At 42.4% G+C, this 20595-nt stretch overlaps 1 protein-coding gene across 3 annotated transcripts in view; it reads left to right on the top strand.

Annotated features, from left to right (window-relative positions):
• PDE1A (phosphodiesterase 1A) overlaps nt 1-20595 on the top strand; it is a 421223-nt gene that overhangs the window by 298779 nt on the left and 101849 nt on the right. The gene's annotated exons all lie outside the window — the stretch shown is intronic.

The following is a 20595-nucleotide window of genomic DNA, read 5'->3' as shown; positions in this document are numbered from 1 at the left end:
CACTGCATAGCGGGAACACTACTCAAGGTGGTCTATTCTAGTCAGCTAGTAAACAATTAGGGGAAAATTTATCAAGGGATTTAGAGCTCTTTTTTTGCTTACAAAAGTCACACAAAAAGTCGCATTAGCACCTAAGCAGATTTTTGTGTGACTTTTGGCTGTAAGAAAAAAGCTACAAAAGAGCTTACTAAAGTACATTTTATTTTTCACTTTGCAGTGGTCAGGGATTTATCAAGTGCAAAAGTAAAAAAAAAAGTCACAAGCCCTCCAAAACAGCGTAAATGTACGCTTACAAAACAGCTTTGTAGACCAGGTTTTTATATTTCCCGCTGGCAGCTGTGATCACAACTCCAGCGGGAAAAATGATATAACAACTGTACAAAGGAGCCTGGGCTGGCATCACTCTAGAGCCGCCCAGGCACCCTCTGATTCTATCCCCGCTACCCTAATTTAATGATGAAGACACTGCTTTACATCCCCCCCCCCCTTGTCTCTTACCCACCCACAATGCACATCTCCTATCTGTCTGCTATCTGTTGCAAGACTACAACTCCCAGCATGCCCATACAGTGACAGCATGCGGGGAGTTGCAGTCTTGTAGCAGGTAGTGGGCGGGAGATGTGCAGCGCGGGCAGGTGGGAGACAAGGAGGGGGAGATGTAAAGCAGTGTCTTCATCATTAAGTTAGGGTAGCGGGGATAGAATCAGATGGAGCTGCAGAGTGATGACAGCCCGGGCTCCTTTTAACATACAGTACCTCGATGCCGCAGAGTTTATATATCCCCTACTGTAATTTCACAATTCCAGCTGGGTCCCGTGATTGGCTGGGACCGAGCAGCCAATGATGGGACCCGGCGGGAAATTTGATCTTACAGTAGGGACTAAAAACTCTGCAGCTCCATTATATGTTAAAAGGAGCCCGGGTTGGCCTCACTGAGACCGACCGGGACTCCATCATATATTATTGTCACCTGGCCTCTGCTGCACAACTACAATTTCCTGCATGCCCTTACTGTAAGAGCATGCTGGGAGTTGTAGTTGTGCGGCAGTTGACAAGCTTGTCACCTGCCCCCTGCCGCACAACTACAACTCCCAGCATGCCCTTACTGTAAGAGCATGCTGAAAGTTGTAGTTGTGTGGTGGGGGCAGGTGAAAAGCTTGTCACCTGCCCTCTGCCGCACTACTACAACTCCCAGCGGGCCCTTAATGTAAGGGCATGCTGGGAGTTGTAGTTGTGGGGTGGATGACAAGCTTGCCACCTGCCCCCTGCCGCACAACTACAACACCCAGCATGTCCTTACTGTAAGGGCATGCTGGGAGTTGTATTCGTGCAGCGGGGGGTAGGTAACAAGCTTGTCACCTGCACATCTCCCAAACCACATGACTACAACTCCCAGCATGTCCTTACTGTAAATCATTTTATCATTTCTAATCTGTGTATCTGTTGATGACCATCGTTTTTTTTCTTTCTTTCTGTTGAATGTTAATAAAATGGCCAACGAGGGCTTGTGGGGGAGTGTTTTTTTTTTATAATTTTTTTTAAATGTGTTTTATTTTATATATATTTACTTGACAGGCTTAGTAGTGGAAGCTGTCTAATAGACGGAGTCTATTACTAAGCCTGGGCTTAGTGTTAGCCCTAAAAACAGCTAGCACTAACTATTATTACCCCGGTACCCACCACCACAGGGGTGCTGGGAAGAGCCCATACCAAACGGCCCGATGCGTCAAAAATGGCGCTCCTGGGCCTAGGCGGTAACAAGCAGCAACAGCCTGACATTACCAGGGTGGGTGAGGACCATTGTTACTGGCCCTTCCTAGCCTAAATAATGCCAGCCTGTTACTGCCTAGGGCCAGGAGTGCCATTTTTGACGCTCCAGGCCTGTTGGTACCGGCTCCTCATGGCACCCCTGTGGCAGTGGGTACTGTGGTAATAATTGGGGGTTAGCGTTAGCTGTTTTTGGGGCTAATGCTAAGCCCGGCTTAGTAAAGGACTCCTTCTATTAGACAGCTTCCACTACTAAGCCTGTCAAGTAAATAAAAAATAAAAAAAACACGTTTGAAAAAAAAATTCCTAAAAAACACTCCCCCAAAAGCGATCGTTAACCATTTTATTAACATTAAACCAAAAATATGCTGGTCACTGTTCTCCAAATATAAAGTAATTCACAGGACACACGGATCTGAAATGAGAAGTAAAAAAAAAAAAAAAAAAATAGTTAGTACATTTAGGGGGGGAAAGTGGTAAAAAAAAAAGCAATAAACACATATATATCAAAAAAAAATTTAAAGCTCCAAATTGGTGTTCTGAAGTCATTTATTGTTTTTTGTGTGCTAAAAAATGGTATTCAAAAGTTATTTTTTGGTTTTTGCTTATGTAAGCCAAATTTATCAACCCCCTGTGATAGTATAATAAATGTGTCACACACAGGCAAAACCAAAAGCAAGAAAAAAATGCCTACAGAACTCGCTTACCAGAGCAACAATGATAAATGTCCCCGTATGTGTTTTGTGTGAGGAGACAAGGCGATGTTCTTTACTTAAAAACTGGAGCCTCATAGTCTTATTACAGGGGACAACTTAGTTTCACTTATTTTCCGGATGCAAAAAAAAACAAAAATTTTCTGCAATTTTTCAGACACATTTTTTAATTAAAATACACTGTGTAAACATAGCCAGAATTGGCTGTAATGAAAACTGAAATGGAGTACTACATATACTGCACACAACTATATACCTGCAGTGAATATGTCAAACAAATAACTATATACCAGCAGCAGTGTATATACCGTACATATAAATATGTACCAGTCGTAAACATACCACACACATAATAGCGCTATTATGGGGCCAACCTCAAAAATCCTCTAAAATTACTATACTAAGAGACCCTCAAATAGTATCAGCTTCAGATTGCCGTAAAGAGAGAACCCCCCTAATAGTGCCAGTAACATACCAGTTGCTACCACCACCATATCTGCCTCAGAGAGTCATCAGTGTGGTCGCTTAGAGCTTCCAGTAAGTGTAGACTGACCTTGGAAAATATTTGATGCAGCTGCCTGCACCTGCTGAATCACTGCCAGCCTGAACACCCTCCCGCCCAAACGTATTGCTAGACCAACAAGCCCAGCAGACTTCTTGGCACCACCACTGCTGGGCCACCACTCAGCTTCAGGACCAGTGTATGCGATGCTTTTGTCACACACAAAGGTCCTTAACTTGATCAAACTCAACAGCACCAGTGGCAGCCAGAAAAGAGAAAAGACTGGGACAGCCAGCTATGGCGCAAAGGGAGGAACAGGCCCTAACTTATGATTTTAACAGCTGGGTCCTGCAATTTTAGTTAAGCCCAAGAAACTAACAACTAAAAATTACGAGAGAAGTTCTACCATCTGAGTAAAGATGCTCATCACACCTGATGGCAGATGGGACCCTGAATGTTCTATTTCCAAGGCTGTAGCCCCCCATAAGGCTAGCGAGGCGATCACCACAGGCATGCTGCTGCAAGGGGGTGCAGTGGCAAGGAATGGGCTGGCTCTGGCCGCTGTCCCGGCTTGTAAAGGAGCAGGGAATCTGACATATCGGGGCTTTCAGCTCCTGAGGAGGGGGAGGGGGAGGAAATACCTACATACTGAAGGTTTCAAGTTTATAGATGTGGGAAGAATTACCCACCTACCTGCATACCGTGGGCTTTAAACTTGTAGGGCAAGGGAAAATTACCTATCTGCGTTCATACTGGCGTCTTCTTCCAAATTGGAGGAGGTTTACCTATGTACCTACATACATACAAGGGTGCTGTTAGCTGATAGAGGGGATTCCCTACCTTCCTACTAGGGGCACAATAAAAGCAGAAAATCTCCAAACGACAGGGCGGGATGGATGGGAGCGCTGAGACCAGGTAAAAGCTTAAAAGATTTATTCCCACAATGCAACGCGTGTCACGGTTACCCGCTTCCTCAGGCATATTGAATTAAGCAGATTACAAGGTATATATAGGGAAAGGGGGTTAACCCCTTCAAGGAGAAAAATTTACTTAACCCCTTGGGGGGCCAAGCCTCTTTTACCCTTAACACAGATATAGAAACATATAACAAGGCTGATAATAATAAAACAAATACAACACAATTAAAAACAATTATTATGTTATAACAAATAATTAAAAATATTATAATACGATATAAAAAGAATAAAACATAAATTTTTTTTAACAAGCATTTTCCAATGTCTCATTATGGCCATCAGGGAATAAAGTGACTAAAGAAAAAAATCCAAAAGGATTCCCTATTATTTAATCGCTGTATACGATTATGACTAAAGGCTGGAATGGTTTCCAGTATAGTCAATTTTAAAACATCAATGCATCTATCGTGCTTGAGAAGTAAGTGGCGTGAAACACTATGCAGAGCGAAACCGTTTTTAATATTGAATCTATGTTTATTCATACGTGACCGCACCGTCTATACAGTGCGGCCAACGTATTGAACCTGCTGGGAGCCACCATGTTTCGCAGGTTCGAGGACCGACGAAACGTGATAGCTTGTTGGGATGGTAAAAGATTTTTTAAGATTGAGTCATCCAATAGGATAGACCAATTTTTACTTAGTATTTGACGAATATTGCCTGCTGCACAGTTAAAATCTGTAATAAAATTATATTTATAAGACTCCTTGGATGCTGTATGAATAAACTCTTTTTTCCTAACAAGAGTTTCCTGCGATATATCCTTCACCCTATTAAATGCATTGGTTAGAATGGAGGGGGGATAGCCCTTAGATAGAAAACGTTCACGAAGAATACCCAACTGTTTTATGAAATCTTGTCTATTGGTACAGTTTTTGCGTATACGCAAATACTGCCCATAGGGCACATTTTTGATCCACTTAGGATAGTGAGAGCTGCTGTACTCAAGAAGACTATTCACGTCTACCTTTTAAAAAAAGGCTTCTGTAACAATCTTATTGTTGGTGTCTCTTTTGATCAGTAGATCTAGAAATTCTATCTCATTATTAGAATGGTGCTGTGTAAAAGAAAAACCCCAATCATTAGAATTTAAATGGGAAATTAACTGTTAAGCCAAACTAATAGAACCTAACCAAATAAAAAACAAATCGTCTATAAATCGCCTGTAAAAAATGATGTAAGGATTAAAATGTGTGGATTGCTTAATATACAGGGACTCGAATCGCCCCATAACCAAGTTAGCATAACTTGGGGGCAAAACGAGTCCCCATAGCGCTGCCCCGTGTCTGTCTGTAAATCATATTATTAAATTGAAATGCATTGTGATCCAAAATAAAATGCATAGCATCAATTAAAAAGGAAATCTGTAAGGGATCTAGAGTAGGATCATTAGACAAAGTGTCATATATGGCTTTCAACCCAATTGATGTAGAAATATTGGAATATAACGAACAAACGTCAAGTGTAATGAATAAAGAAAGAAGCTGCAGAGACCCTTTGATGTTATGCCCTGATCCATTGTTGTACTTGGTTGCAGTACAACTTCATTTGGTAAGTGCAGTTCACACACAGCGTTACCATTTCACTCTGGTGTTACACTACGGAGCGCATCCGTTTGTGCTTTTTATTTCAGTTTCCTACTAGGGGGGAATTACATGCCCAACTGCTTGTGGCTTCTGACTTATAGGGGAGGTTTTAAACCTACCCACATGTTGGGGGAATCTACCTAATAGGGGCAAAATCACCTACCTACTGGGGGCTTCTACCTAATGGGGAAACTACCTACCCACCACCAGAAGAGGGTGGGGGTAGGCATTGGACGGAGATGCAATCTTCTGTTCTCACCTTGGGCACAAAGGAGCTAGCTGTAGTGCTGTCTATTTCCATGCAGTGCTAATAAAGATGAAAGAAGAATTATGTGGTTCCCATTACATGGTTCCCTGCTTGTATCATGCATGCATGAGTTGAGTCTTTCAAAGCAGAATATGATCTTTGTAGACTACCTGGATAATAGTTGAGGCTCCTAAACTTGAGACCATAATGTATTTACAATGCCTTGATAGGATTATTGGAAAATGGGTTCTATAAAAGAGAAAGCTCATTTTATAAGGAAATGCATTAGAAACAGGGGCGGATCCAGAGTCGAGTCTCGGGAGGGGCACTATTAGAGTATTTTGTGTTGGCGGACAGAAAATAAGATGTTGCTCCCGGAACTTACAATATTATTAAATGTATCATACAGTCCTAACCTTGTTTAAGACTTTTTGGCCATGCTCACATGTCAGAATAATAATCAAATACACCAATTGCCACAGAAAGGGAAAGTGCTAAAGAGGTTTTTACCATTTAAAACTACAGCTCCCAGTATGACCTAAGTAGTGGTAAGGGGATGCTGGGAGTTGTTGTTTCACCAATCATTACTGCAGAACTTACAAGTGACTCCAGCTCTGATGGGACACACACAGGAGGATACAGAATGATATCAGTGACTACAGGTGACGTCTTCTCTATAGTGAGGAGAATACACAATGATATCAGTGATTACAGGTGACGTCTTCTCTATAGTGAGGAGAATACAGAATGATATCAGTGACTACAGGTGACGTCTTCTCTATAGTCTTTCCTTATCTAATTCAGATGTACTTACCACGGGACTTGTTCCAGCTAAATCTTTGCAGAACTTGACACCCAGATAGCTCCTCACTACGATTCTGATCCTCTATATGAAAACAATAATTATTATAAACCTGCCAGACACTGTATTCTTCGAATATAATACTGGCACATACCTTCTGAATATAATTCTGACACACTGTATCCCCTGAATAAACAACACACTGTACCCTCTGAATATAATACAGCGACACACCGTACCCTCTGAATATAATACTATCATACACGGCACCCTCTGAATATAATACTACCACACTGTGCCCTCTAAATTTAATACTACTAAACACTGCACTCTCTGAATATACTACCTCACACTGCATTCTCTGATTATATTACTACCACACACTGTACCCTCTGAATATAATACTACCACACACTGTACCCTCTGAATATAACACTATCATACACTGCACCCTCTGAATATAATACTACCAAACACTGCACTCTCTGAATATAATACTAGGACACACTGCACTCTCTGAATATAATACTAGGACACACTGCACTCTCTGAATATAATACTACCACACACTGCACTCTCTGAATATAACTTGCTGTGCAGTGCACCCTCTGAATAAAATACCCAAATGTATTGTTGCCCATAAAAAAATGTACCACCCCAGAAATTCCTCATAATCTACAATATACTTCTGAAATACAAAACACTCTGTGCCTTCACATATAGCAATAATGCCCCATCTTGTGCCCCTGCATATAATAATTATGACCCGTCCTGTTCCCCCCACATAATAATGCCCTGTGCCCCTAACATATATTGCCCCCTGTGCTGTGCCCTTCACATATAATTCCCCCGTTCTTTGCCCTTCACATATAATTCCCCGTTCTTTGCCCCTCACATATAATGCCCCCATCATGCGTCCCTCACATATAATGCCCCCATCATGTTCCCCTCACATATAATGCCCCCCCATGCTGTGCCCCTCACAAATAATGCTCCTGTTATATGCCCCACACATATAATGGCCCCTGTGCTGTGCCCTTCACATATAATGCCCCGTTCTTTGCCCCTCACATATAATGCCCCGATCATGTGCCCCTCATATATAATGCCCCCATCATGCACCCCTCACATATAATGCGCCCATCATGCGCCCCTCACATATAATGCCCCGTGCTGTGCCCTTCACATATAATGCCCCCGTTCTTTGCCCCTCACATATAATGCCCCCATCATGCGCCCCTCACATATAATGCCCCCTGTCCTGTCCCCTCAGGGGGCATTATATGTGAGGGGAACAGCACAGGGGGCATTATATGTTTGGGGCACATGACAGGAGCATTATATGTGAGGGGCACAGCACAGGGGGCATTATATGTGAGGGGCGCATGATGGCGCATTATATATGAGGGGCACAGGATGGGGGCATTATATATGAGGCACGCATGATGGGGGCATCATATGTTTGGGCACAGCACAGGGGGCATTATATGTGTGGGGCACAGCACAGGGGGAATTATATCATATAATGCCCCCTGTGCTGTGCCCCATACATATAATGCCCCCTGTGCTGTGCCCCTCACATATAATACCCCCTGTGCTGTGCCCCCCACACATATAATTTATATGTGTGGGAACAGCACAGGGGGCATTATATGTGAGGGGCACAGCACAGGGGGCCCCCAGTGCTTTGCCTTGCAGCCCCTCACATTAAGAATTCCCCTAAGTTTTTAAATCCCCCTCCCCCTCCTCCTGTACGATATAGTGCCCTTAACAGTGGCACATATTCTGTCCCCCAAATCCCCTGGGCCCTGAGCATACTCTTAGTACTTACAGTATGCCGGCCGCGGGGACGGGATTTCCGGGCGCCGGCCGGCAGTGGATCGCGACCCCGCAGCTCACACGCTGTGTACTCACAGCCAGTGGCGTTGCTAGGGTTTGTGTCACCCGTTGTGGTAGAAAATGGTGTCACCCCAACATGCTGGGAGTTGTAGTTTTGCAACAGCTGGAGACACCCTGGTTGGGAAACACTGACATAGATAGATAGGGAATATATATAGACCAGGGGTTCTCACCTATTTTTAGTGAGGGTCCGCTTATCCAGGTCTGCCATCCGGTAAAGGTCCAAGCTGTATGCTAATGCTTGGAGCACACCTAGCGGCCTCAGCGCCATGAAGGCAATAGCAAACTAACAACTGAAGTGTGGAGGATGTATAACCTGAATACTGCTGCACACTGTAACCACTGAATATAATACTGCCACACACTGTACCCACTGAATATAATACTGCCACACACTGTACCCCCTGAATATAATACTGCCACACACTGTACCCCCTGAATATATTACTGCCACACACTGGGCCCCTGAATATAATACTGCCACACACTGTGCCTCTGGTATATTACTGCCACACACTGTACCCCTGAATATAATACTGCCACACACTGGGCCCCTGAATATAATATTGCCACACACTGTACCCCCTGAATATATTACTGCCACACACTGGGCCCCTGAATATAATACTGCCACACACTGTGCCTCTGGTATATTACTGCCACACACTGTACCCCTGAATATAATACTGCAACACACTGTACCCCTGAATATAATACTGCCACACACTGGGCCCCTGAATATAATACTGCCACACACTGTACCCCCGAATATAATACTGGCACACACTGTGCCCCTGAATATAATACTGCCACACACTGTACCCCTGAATATAATACTGCCACACACTGGGCCCCTGAATATAATACTGCCACACACTGTACCCCCGAATATAATACTGCCACACACTGTACCCCTGAATATACTACTGCCACACACTGTATCCCTGAATATAATACTACCACATCCTATGCCTTGAATATAAACCTGCCACCCACTGTGCCCCTGGTATATTACTGCTACCCACTGTGCCCCTGAAAATAATACTGCCATTCACTGTGCCCCTGAAAATAATTCTGCCACACACTATTCCCCTGCAACATTACTTGCAGATGCTATGCTCTAACGCTGACTAATTGTACCTCTGTGTCTCTTAAAACAATAAAATGAAGCCACTGTGCCTATAGAATGAATTACGCCACTGTGACCCCAGAATTAATGATGCCAGTGACCACAGAATTAATGATGCCACTGTGACCACAGAATTAATGATGCCACTGTACCCACAGAATTAATGATGCCACTGTACCCACAGAATTAATGATGCCACTGTACCCACAGAATTAATGATGCCACTGTGACCACAGAATTAATGATGCCACTGTACCCACAGAATTAATGATGCCACTGTGACCACAGAATTAATGATGCCACTGTACCCACAGAATTAATGATGCCACTGTACCCACAGAATTAATGATACCACTGTGTCCCACAGAAATGACACAACTGTATCCCCAGAATTGATTATGCCACTGTGACCACAGAATTAATGATGCCACTGTACCCACAGAATTAATTATGCCACTGTACCCACAGAATTAATGATGCCACTGTGTCCCACAGAAATAATGACACAACTGTATCCTCAGAATTAATTATGCCACTGTGCCTACAGAATTAATGATGCCACTGTGCCTCCAGAAGTAATGATGCCACTGTGCCCCACAGAATTAATGATGGCACTGTGCCCCACAGAATTAATGATGCCACTGTGCCTACAGAATTAATTATGCCACTGTGACCACAGAATTAATGATGCCACTGTGCCTACAGAATTAATGATGCCACTGTGACCACATAATTAAGGATTCCACTTTGCCCACAGAATTAATGATGGCACTGTGCCCCACAGAATTAATGATGCCTCTGTGACCACAGAATTAATGATGCCTCTGTGACCACAGAATTAATGATGCCACTGGGACCACAGAATAAGTGATGCCACTGTGACCACCGAATAAGTGATGCCACTGTGACCACCGAATAAGTGATGCCTCTGTACCCATATAATTAATGATGCCACTGTACCCACAGAATTAATGATGCCACAGTACCCACAGAATTAATGATGCCTCTGTGACCACAGAATTAATGATGTCTCTGTGACCACAGAATTAATGATGTCTCTGTGACCACAGAATGAGTGATGCCACTGGGACCACAGAATAAGTGATGCCACTGTGACCACCGAATAAGTGATGCCTCTGTACCCATATAATTAATGATGCCACTGTACCCACAGAATTAATGATGCCACTGTACCCACAGAATTAATGACACAACTGTATCCCCAGAATTAATGATGCCACTGTGCCTACAGAATTTATGATGCCATTGTGCCCACAGAAGTATTGATGCCACTGTACCTCCAGAAGTAATGATGCCACTGTGACCACAGAATTAAATATGCCACAGTACCCACAGAAATGATGATGCCACTGTGCCTCCAGAAGTAATGATGCCACTGTGCCTACAGAATTAAGGATGCCACTGTGTCCCACAAAATTAAGGATGCCACTGTTACCACAGAATTTATGATGCCACTGTGCCCACAGAATTTATGATGCCACTGTGCCCACATAATTAAGGATGCCACTATACCCACAGAATTAAGGATGCCACTGTGTTCCACAAAATTAATGATGCCACTGTTCCCACAGAATTAATGATGCCACTGTGCCCCAGAATTAATGCCACTGTGCCCCCATATGAACTTTGCCACTGTAACTCTCCATCTGTTGTAAAACTACAACTCCCATCATGCACAGACAAAAGGTCATGATGGTAGCTGTAGTTCTACAATAACTGGAGAGTCACAGATGGGGGAACACAAACTTTTATCTGAGAGCTTAGGCTCGCCCTCCCAGGTCCTGCACTGCTCCACTGCTCTGGCCTCTTCTAGTCAGGCCTGGCCAGAGCAGATGATGCAGGCAGCTAATGGTGCTACCTGCATCATAGGAGAAGCGCAGGGCAGGGACACATCGCTCCTTTGCTCTGGGCCGCGGCTATTCATTTGTATTGGCGTCTTAAAGACACAGCTACAAATGAATAAGGGGAGATCCAGCGGATGGTCCGAATGACTGGCGGACGCAGTCCGGATCTGAACTGAGCTCTGCCAGTTCAGTACCCCTGATATAGGACATAGATCAATGTTTCCTAACCAGGGGGACTCCAGTTGTTGCAAAACTACAAAACTTAGCATGCTGGGAGTTGTAGTTTTGAACAGCTGGAGGCACCTTGTTAAGGAAACACTGATCTATGTCCTATCTCAGTGTTTCCCAACCATAGTGCCTCCAGCTGTTACAAAACTACAACTCCCAGCATGCATGTACAGCATTGTAGCTTTGCTTTGGAGACACCTTGGTTGGGAAACACTTATTTATGTCAGTGTTTCCCAACCCTCCAGCTGTTGCAAAACTACAACTCCCAGCATGCTAGGAGTTGAAGTTTTGCAAAAGCTGGGGGCACCCCTGGTGAGAAAGGGGTGGAGGGGGGGGTGAGCAGGGATTGCGCTGGGAAGGGGGGAGGGATGATGCTGGAAAAGGGTGGGCATGGATGGTGGGGGGTAGTTTATCTTACCTGCCTTAGAACACTGCTGGGCTCCTGTATCCTCCAGACACTTCCTGCTTGCTGGGGTCATGTGATGTTTTGGTGTCACATGACCCAAGCAGAGCAGTAGAAAGCTGCCAATCAGGAGGAAGAGAAGCCGAGTAAGTGCCGATAACTCCACAGACACGCTGTGTGCACGCTCCCTCTGCACTGCAGACTGAGTATACAAATATAGCTTGTGACAGGGATGAGCGCTGGGACAGGGTGTCACCCCACCACCCCACCATTCTAGGGGGCAGCAATCTCGGGGGGGGGGGGGGGGGGGGCAATTGCCCCGTTGCCCCCCCCCCCCCCCCCCCTGGATCCGCCACTGATTAGAAATGTATGTCCTTTACATTTTCAGGTATAGCTTCTTTTGTTAACCAAATCTCACTTAAGTGGATCGGGCAAATAGTCTACATGTGAACAATTCTAACTTAACAGAATGATGAATGCCTTCCAGACGTGCAGATTCTATATTTTCAATCAAGATTTGTTTTCTGCCATATAACAACACAATTGCTTTTACGTAACTCTTGCACTGATCTTCTGGGTCCATGCGCAACCCCCTCTGTGAGCATAAAGACATGAGAGTGTTACTGACATATCTGCCATTCTTTCTGCTTTGTTTTTATTTTTGGTTTATTTTGATTTTTTTAGCAGTAGATAATACTAAAGTCATGATTCAGAGAAGTGAGCATGCTTAACGTGCATTGCCAAGGGAGAATATGCCAGACAGGAAATGCTGTTCTTGGTTTACAGAAACACTGCAATGATTTATTATGGTTCTTGAGCGAGTAGCATTCTGCGTTCCTTCACTGGGAATGATATCCTTTAAATGATAGGACTTGCAGTTTAATGACGTGAAGCCGTGTCTACAAGTTTAATGTTCACAATGATTCATCGTAGGATGTAACGTCAGCCTGCGTACATTAACCCCAAGCAATGTTGGCACCAGATGCTTGTGTTTGCTTTCACTAACATTGCTTAGTATATACAGTTGTGAATGTATATTTAAAGTTGACTTTTCCTTGTGATTATATTTTTGCAGGCTTGTTTTTCCAAACTTGTTTGCACTGTTCCAATGAAGTACTTGTCCTGAAGTTTTGTTGACAGATGGCTTGTTTTATTTTTCTAGCGGCTTTGATTGTTTCTGCAGATTTATCCTAACCCTGCAAAACCAAGAGATGAAACATAATCAATCTAGGTCATTTTCTGATGTTCTGATGTAATGTCTGTAAATATTCTCTCTAGAGCTGCTAGCATAGAGCAGTGCACCACACTCAGGACATAACACATAGTCAACAAATAAAACATAGAGATACACTTAAAATGAGTATCTCTTAAAGTGGTTTTCCTATTTGGTAAAGATGTCCCCTATCCACAGGACAGGAGATTACTATATGATCACAGTTGGTATAATCACTGATTATATCTCCAAAGGTCCTTTTGACATTACATTTTCAAGAGATGTTGGTAACAACCCAAGTAATTTATGCATACAAAGAAACCAGAACAAATAAGCTCTGAAATTAAATGATATGCTATAATGTGAAATAACACTAGGAAAAGGTATTGAACGCATAAGGGAGGTGCAGAAAAGCATGGAAAGCCAAGACAACAGTTGGAATCTATCAGTAACTAAAAAGCATTCCAACCCCTTGTTAGAGCAAATCAATATTAGCTGGTTCAGTCCCAATTGATGGCCTACAAATAGTTCTTATTGCCAAGGTATTATGCAAGACACATCTCACGATGGGCAACTTAATTTTTGCAAAACATAACAATGATGTTGGTTACATGCACATTTCTGATTTTCTAAATGCTCCAGTATATGGAAGTGGAAAGAAAATGGTCCCAGGATGCTTTAAAGATAAACAAGTATCACAAACAAGTATAACAAGTATGCATACCTCCAACGATTTTAAGAACTTGACTTTCTGCTCCCGCTTCCCTCTGCTCTACGCTGCTTTCGCAACATTTGGTCCCTGAAGGAAAAGCCCACTGCTATTGATAGGCTGAATAAGCATTTTCTGTAAGGACCACATGTCAGAGGAAGTAGAGGAAACGGGGAACTATTTGGAATTGGGGAAGGTAAATATTCATGTTTTTAATGTTTAAAGGGGTACTTCGCCCCCAGGCATGTTATCCCCTATCCAAAGGATAGGGTATAAGATGTCTGATCCTGCACTGGGGACCTCCAGCCACCCCAGACATCCGGTGCACAGAGTGAAGTTCGCTCCGTGTCGGATGACTGGCGATAGGGGGCGAAGGCTTGTAACATTCTGGTCATGCCCTGCTTGTGACATCACGGCCATGCCCCCTTAATGCAAGTCTATGGGAGGGGGTGTGACCGCCACGAGCCTCTGGTGCTGCACCCTGATGCTCTAAACGAATGCCGGGTGAAGCAGCGAGATCGTGGGGGTCCCCAGCTGCGGGACCTTCGCAATCAAACATCTCATCCCCTATACTTTGGATAGGGGATAAAATGTCTAGGGGTGGAGTACCGCTTTAAGGAACTCCAAGTCTATCCTGGAATATACCTGTTATAGCCATGGAATGGGTTTCATGCTCTATACACAAAAATCTATCTCCAGTCACTAGAAAAATATATCATGAATTTAATTGGTTTTGAATTCTGGACCTGTTTAGATTGGAGAAACAAAATTGTGCTCATATGTGGGCATTCATGGTAAAGCAGCTGGACATAAATACTCTTCTTGGGCACAAACAAAACAAAGAGGCCTAAACGGTTAGCTGAATGTCGATCCTTTTTTGCACCTGTTTACATCTCATCAATATTTAATCATCAAAACATGGGATACATAAAAAGTAAACACTTAATGAAAAAGTCCAGTGGTAAAATGCAATAAATATCCTACTAAAGAACGAAAACCACAAGAAGGGACCATAGAAAAATTCAAGGGGCATACACAGAAAAAAATATGGGCCGGGGAGGGTAATGGACAAAAAGTATACAGGGGCATAAAACCAATACAAAAGTGTCTACATATATGTGCAATAAAATAAATTTATAATTTCTTATAAAAATGTTAGGTTCGACCCCAAAAGGTCGAGACGTCTTCTGTCGACGGATTCCTAATAGTGCGTGGAAAGCCTGTATGGGGCTGCAGTCACCCGACTTTCCTTCCAATGCTACCTGCCATTCAAAATCATGACACAAACACAAGTGTTGTCTCTGTAAGCTGAAGGCAGGGCTGGCCTAGCCCTTTTTTTAAGTGTATTTTATATAGCCCATTTTCAATTAGGCATGCGCAGAAAACTTTACATTGTACAAGCATAAAAAATATATAAATCTTTTGCATAGTCAGTAGAAAGTTGAAAAAAGATACATTGCTTAAGCTCAAATATAATGATCCATTGTTTCAAGGATGCATCTGGGGTAGGAAAAGATAAGTGTCTGCATTGTTGAAGATAAGGTGCCCATCGTCTCTAGTTCATAAGTTAGTTATGTAGAAATCATAAGAAAAATAGAATACAGTCACTTAGACCAAGAAAATGGATTCTTCTCTACCCAATTCCATAATTTCCCCCTTTGACATCATCATCTGAAAGAACTGGATCCTCCAGGTCAGGTGTATAGCAGGTCTTTCCTCAGGTACTATCCCAGACCGCGAGTTGTCTGAGGGAACCAAGTCTTCTTAAATTGGCTCCGTCCCCTGAGTAATGGGCCGGCATCCTCACCAGGAAGAGTGTTTCAGGTGTGATGTCAATCTAGAAACAAAAGAAAAAGAGAGGAGACATGAGAACCTGGAAACAAATGCTGATCATTATTCCTTCTACATCCTGGGAAAACAGCATACAATGTTTATGTTAACCCATTAATTTGAAGTAAACAATACTCAGTACTTGCTGATTCTATATTTACAGTGACTTATGCATATCATCAAAAGCTTTATAACTAAATAAGATAAAAGAATAACAACTGCGACTTGTAATATAAAGTGTAAGGCACCTCCTATCCATCCTCCAATACCTTTCAACCAGGTGGCTGGGTTCATTATGGAGAAAGTGTCTCCCCACCATTTATCTTTATTTTGGTCATTGTCTTTAGCGTACTTTTCCCTTAGTTTTTGTATGTTTTCAAGTTGGTGGTGCATCTGGATGGTACTTGTGGTGTCTATGTAGTGACAGCAAGTGGGGCCTATAATCTGGCACATTCCCCCTTGAGCAGCTGTAAGGTAATCAAGAACTATCGTGTGCTGGTTAGTCACTATCATCAGCTGATTTAGTACAGACACAGAGGTGTTCGTGATTTCCAAAATATCATATATTTGGTCGTCAAGGTAGTCAGTGGCCTCAACTAATTTGTCCCACATTTGCATCATCATGAGGTATACAAATAGAGTGCTGATGAGTTTATTGGCTGTTCCCATTTGAACTACGTGAGGTCTTCCATTTTCTCTTTCCTTGTTGTCTGCTGCTCTCTGGTATAGCATGTGTCTTGGGACTGCTCTCATGTCAACGTCTTTGTTGGGTATCACAAGAGTCGAGGGAGTGAGTCTGGCTAGGGTGCATGTACCATTAACCCCTACTGGCAACCACTTGTAGGCCCCCCTTCCAAATACCCAATATGTGTCTCTTGGGAGTTCTCAATATGAGGAATGTTGATTTATCAGTTTATTAACTATGACAATCAGTCTTGAGGCGTTAGTCATGTAGCACCATCCGGGTTTCTGTCCTAATGTACCACAGTAACCTACATCTGGGTTATTACATGTTGGGTCATAGGGCTTGAAATATGAGGATTCACTACATTTTTGATGTCCTGTCATGTTATGACACTCTTCTCCGGTACCTTGAGGAAAAAGTGTATTATTCAGCCAGTTTTTGTCATGTAAGCACCTCTCTATTTGACTAGGCTTAAATGTATCAGTACTTACAGATGTTCTGCTAAAACTGACCTTTATCCCCTGTGTGGGTATTCGTTCTAGGTCTAGTATTTGTGTGACTTCACGTGCTACCCAGGAGCCCCCCTTAAAGTTCACTATCTGCTGTGGTCCTTGTCCAAACTGCTCAGGTTTCCCTGCCACCAGGGTTTCCCAATCCACCCCACTATTGGAATCCCCACTGAAGTGTTCCAATTTTTTGTGTACCGTGTCTTGTTGCTCGCTAATGTGTCGAAGCAATCCCCCTGGAACATGTGGTGGTACAGGGATAGCCCAATAAGGCATACTCTGGGCAGATGTAGGAGCATGTGTGCATATCCAGCAATCTTTCACTGTGAGATTTTGTGCCAACATTAAGTGGTGTTTCAGGAATTTGTTATCTGGATGCTTTTCTAACTCATCATGTAAGGTTGTGATGTAACATATTAGACAGTTAAACAGAAACCAAAGTATTGTCATGTTCAGATACCGTCCTTTTGCAGTGTGATGCATGAATCCAGCTGGCTGTAGTCAAGAGGACTTGATATGGTCCTTCAAATCAGGGCTCGAGGGACTTCCCGGTATGTTTCTTTACATACACGTAGTCTCCAGGCTGTAAAGTGTGGGTTCCTTCAATGCTGTCCGGATCTGGGAAGGAAAGACAACACTTACCCACATGTTAGTTTCAGATATTTTCATAAGAACTGCACATATGAGGACAGATTCTCATACTAATGTTATAACTATAATACATCCTCCCCATGGGGTAGGCCTCAGGTCAGCCTAAAGAGATCAACACACACCAAGACAAACACATAGCCTGAACAAGAGGTCAAGCTTATGTAATCTACCTGGACTCTCTAGAGCAGACAGAGTGGCTTTGGGTATACTTTCAGGGGGCTGGTATAGTCCTCCCTGGATTGTATAAAGCACAGGTCATATAGGCTTAAAGAAAAGCTACTATGGTAGTGGAGATACCAGAGGCTATACAGGATTTGTCTATGACTTGCAGCATGGCCCCTTTGGACAAATGGGTTTTACCATGTATTACTTGGACTATCATTGGGAAACAGAGTTCTAGGCAGGCAGACTTTTGCAGAAGTCCCCCATATGCCATCTTTCCTTCTCTGTCCCTTAACATCCTCCAACATTTTTTTACAGCAACATCTGCCTGTTGTGAAGGTTTTTTTTCCCACGCTCACCTTCACCTCTCTGACAGATATCACTGGCAGTGCGGCGACTGCCTCTGTAGTGGTGTCAGCCAAGTCATTATTTTTGGCTTCTAAAGTACCAGTCTTCATATGGGCCCTAATTCTGACAATTCCCACCTCCTCTGACATTAGCAGCCCCTTCCATGAGTGCTCCAACTCTCTGCATCTTTTGGTCTGCCTGAAGAGGTGAGAAAAGTCTTTCAGATAAGTCTGTTAGCATTTTTACCCCAGCCAAGTCTGTAAGCTCCAGTTAGTGCAGCCAACTCATTACCTTTCTGCCCTGGGCAAGCAGATAGAGAGTTTGTTCTTTTGACTACTTGGTGTCATGCAGAATGCATACCCCATCATGTGAGAACCCTGCTGTCTCCTGTAACATTAACTCTATACAGGCATTCATCATGATTATACACAGAGTTTGTTATTAAATTATGCCCCTCTCCCATCATCTCTTCCCCCCCCCTCTGAATCCAGTCATTCTCCAACAGAGAACAATGAAGCTGGATTCAAGGGCACAGTTATCTAATGTAGAGATGAGTGTAATGGTTTGGAAAGAAGCCCAGACTACCAAGCTGCTACAAGTCAGTGAATGGAATCAACAGGTTGACTCCCTCTCACAAACCAAAATGTAATTCTGAAATTATCTCAATCTTTCTCAGGGACAGAATTTTAACCCAATAAGACAACAAGGTTTCAGCACTATGGCAAATTTACGCAAAATAAAAAGGTGTCTTAATATTTTTACCATAAGAGATAAACTACATTTAAAGGGGTACTCCGGTGAAAACCTTTTTTCTTTTAAATCAACTGGTGGCAGAAAGTTAAACATATTTGTAAATTAAAATGTATGAAGGTATATAAACGTAATTTATATAAAACCAGACCTCAAGGTACAATTTGAAAAATGAAAAAGGATATAAGAAATAAGAGTTGGTCCAGTAAAAATTAATATATGGTATTTATTGATTATTTAAAATGTATAATGTAGGACAACCTATTAAACCTCAGCAGGGCCCTTGCATGGGGTATAGGGGTCCAAAAAATGAGAATGTTAAAATGGGAAAAAAGAAGAAAAAGATAAAACAATTATGTGGAGATAAAATTGTAAAATATAATAAAATAAAATAATGTACTGTATATCGAAAACAGTTATTGGCAGTCTCTGGTGTAAATCAAGTTCAGAGACTGCCAATAACTGTTTTCGATATACAGTACATTATTTTATTTTATTATATTTTACAATTTTATCTCCACATAATTGTTTTATCTTTTTCTTCTTTTTTCCCATTTTCCCATTTTCATTTTTTGGACCCCTATACCCTATGCAAGGGCCCTGCTGAGGTTTAATAGGTTGTCCTACATTATACATTTTAAATAATCAATAAATACCATATATTAACTTTTACTTGACCAACTCTTATTTCTTATATCCTTTTTCATTTTTCAAATTGTACCTTGAGGACTGGTTTTATATAAATTACGTTTATATACCTTCATACATTTTAATTATAGGCCTTCTTGGGTAAAGGCAACACCTTTAACCTCAGGTACGATCTACTACTAAGTGAGCTACACAAATCTATATATTTGTAAATTACTTCTATTAAAAAATCTTAATCCTTCCAGTACTTATTAGCTACTGAATGCTACAGAGGAAATTCCTTTCTTTTTTGGAACACTGATGACATCACGAGCACAGTGCTCTCTGCTGACATCTCTGTCCAGTTTAGCAACCATGCATAGCAGATGCATAGCAGATACATAGCAGATGTATGCTAAGGGCAGCATGGTGGCTCAGTGGTTAGCAGTGCTGAGGACTTGGGTTCAAATCCCACTAAGGACAACAATAAATAAAGCATTATTATTATAATAATGTCAGCAGAGAGAACTGTGCTCGTGATGTCATCAGAGAGCATTCCAAAAAGAAAAGAATTTCCTCTGTAGTATTCAGCAGCTAATAAGTACAGGAAGGATTAAGTTTTTTTAATAGAAGTAATTTACAAATATGTTTAACTTTTCTGCCACCAGTTGATTTAAAAGAAAAAAGGTTTTCACCAGAGTACCCCTTTAAATAAACACAAGAAAAACAAAGGAAAACAAACTAGGAATGCCGCTCTCACACAGAAAGTCTTGAGAGATAAAGACAGGAAGGGGGGCTTCCCCCCCTTTGCAGCATCGAGCTGTTCACACACAGGTTAGAATGCTGTGTCAGCTTTTACACGGACGACCGTAAAGACTCAAAAAATACAAACACAAAAAGGGATTCAAATAGCAATAAATCACAGATTGCATGACAACTAGTCACCAGCCTATTCCTGAACTACAACACAAGGGTGTTAAACAGAACAGCATAAGC

Source organism: Hyla sarda, chromosome 8, assembly GCF_029499605.1.
Source record: "Hyla sarda isolate aHylSar1 chromosome 8, aHylSar1.hap1, whole genome shotgun sequence".
Lineage (NCBI taxonomy): Eukaryota > Metazoa > Chordata > Amphibia > Anura > Hylidae > Hyla > Hyla sarda.
Note: the sequence above shows the minus strand (reverse complement) of the source record. Positions and strands in the feature narration are given on the sequence as shown.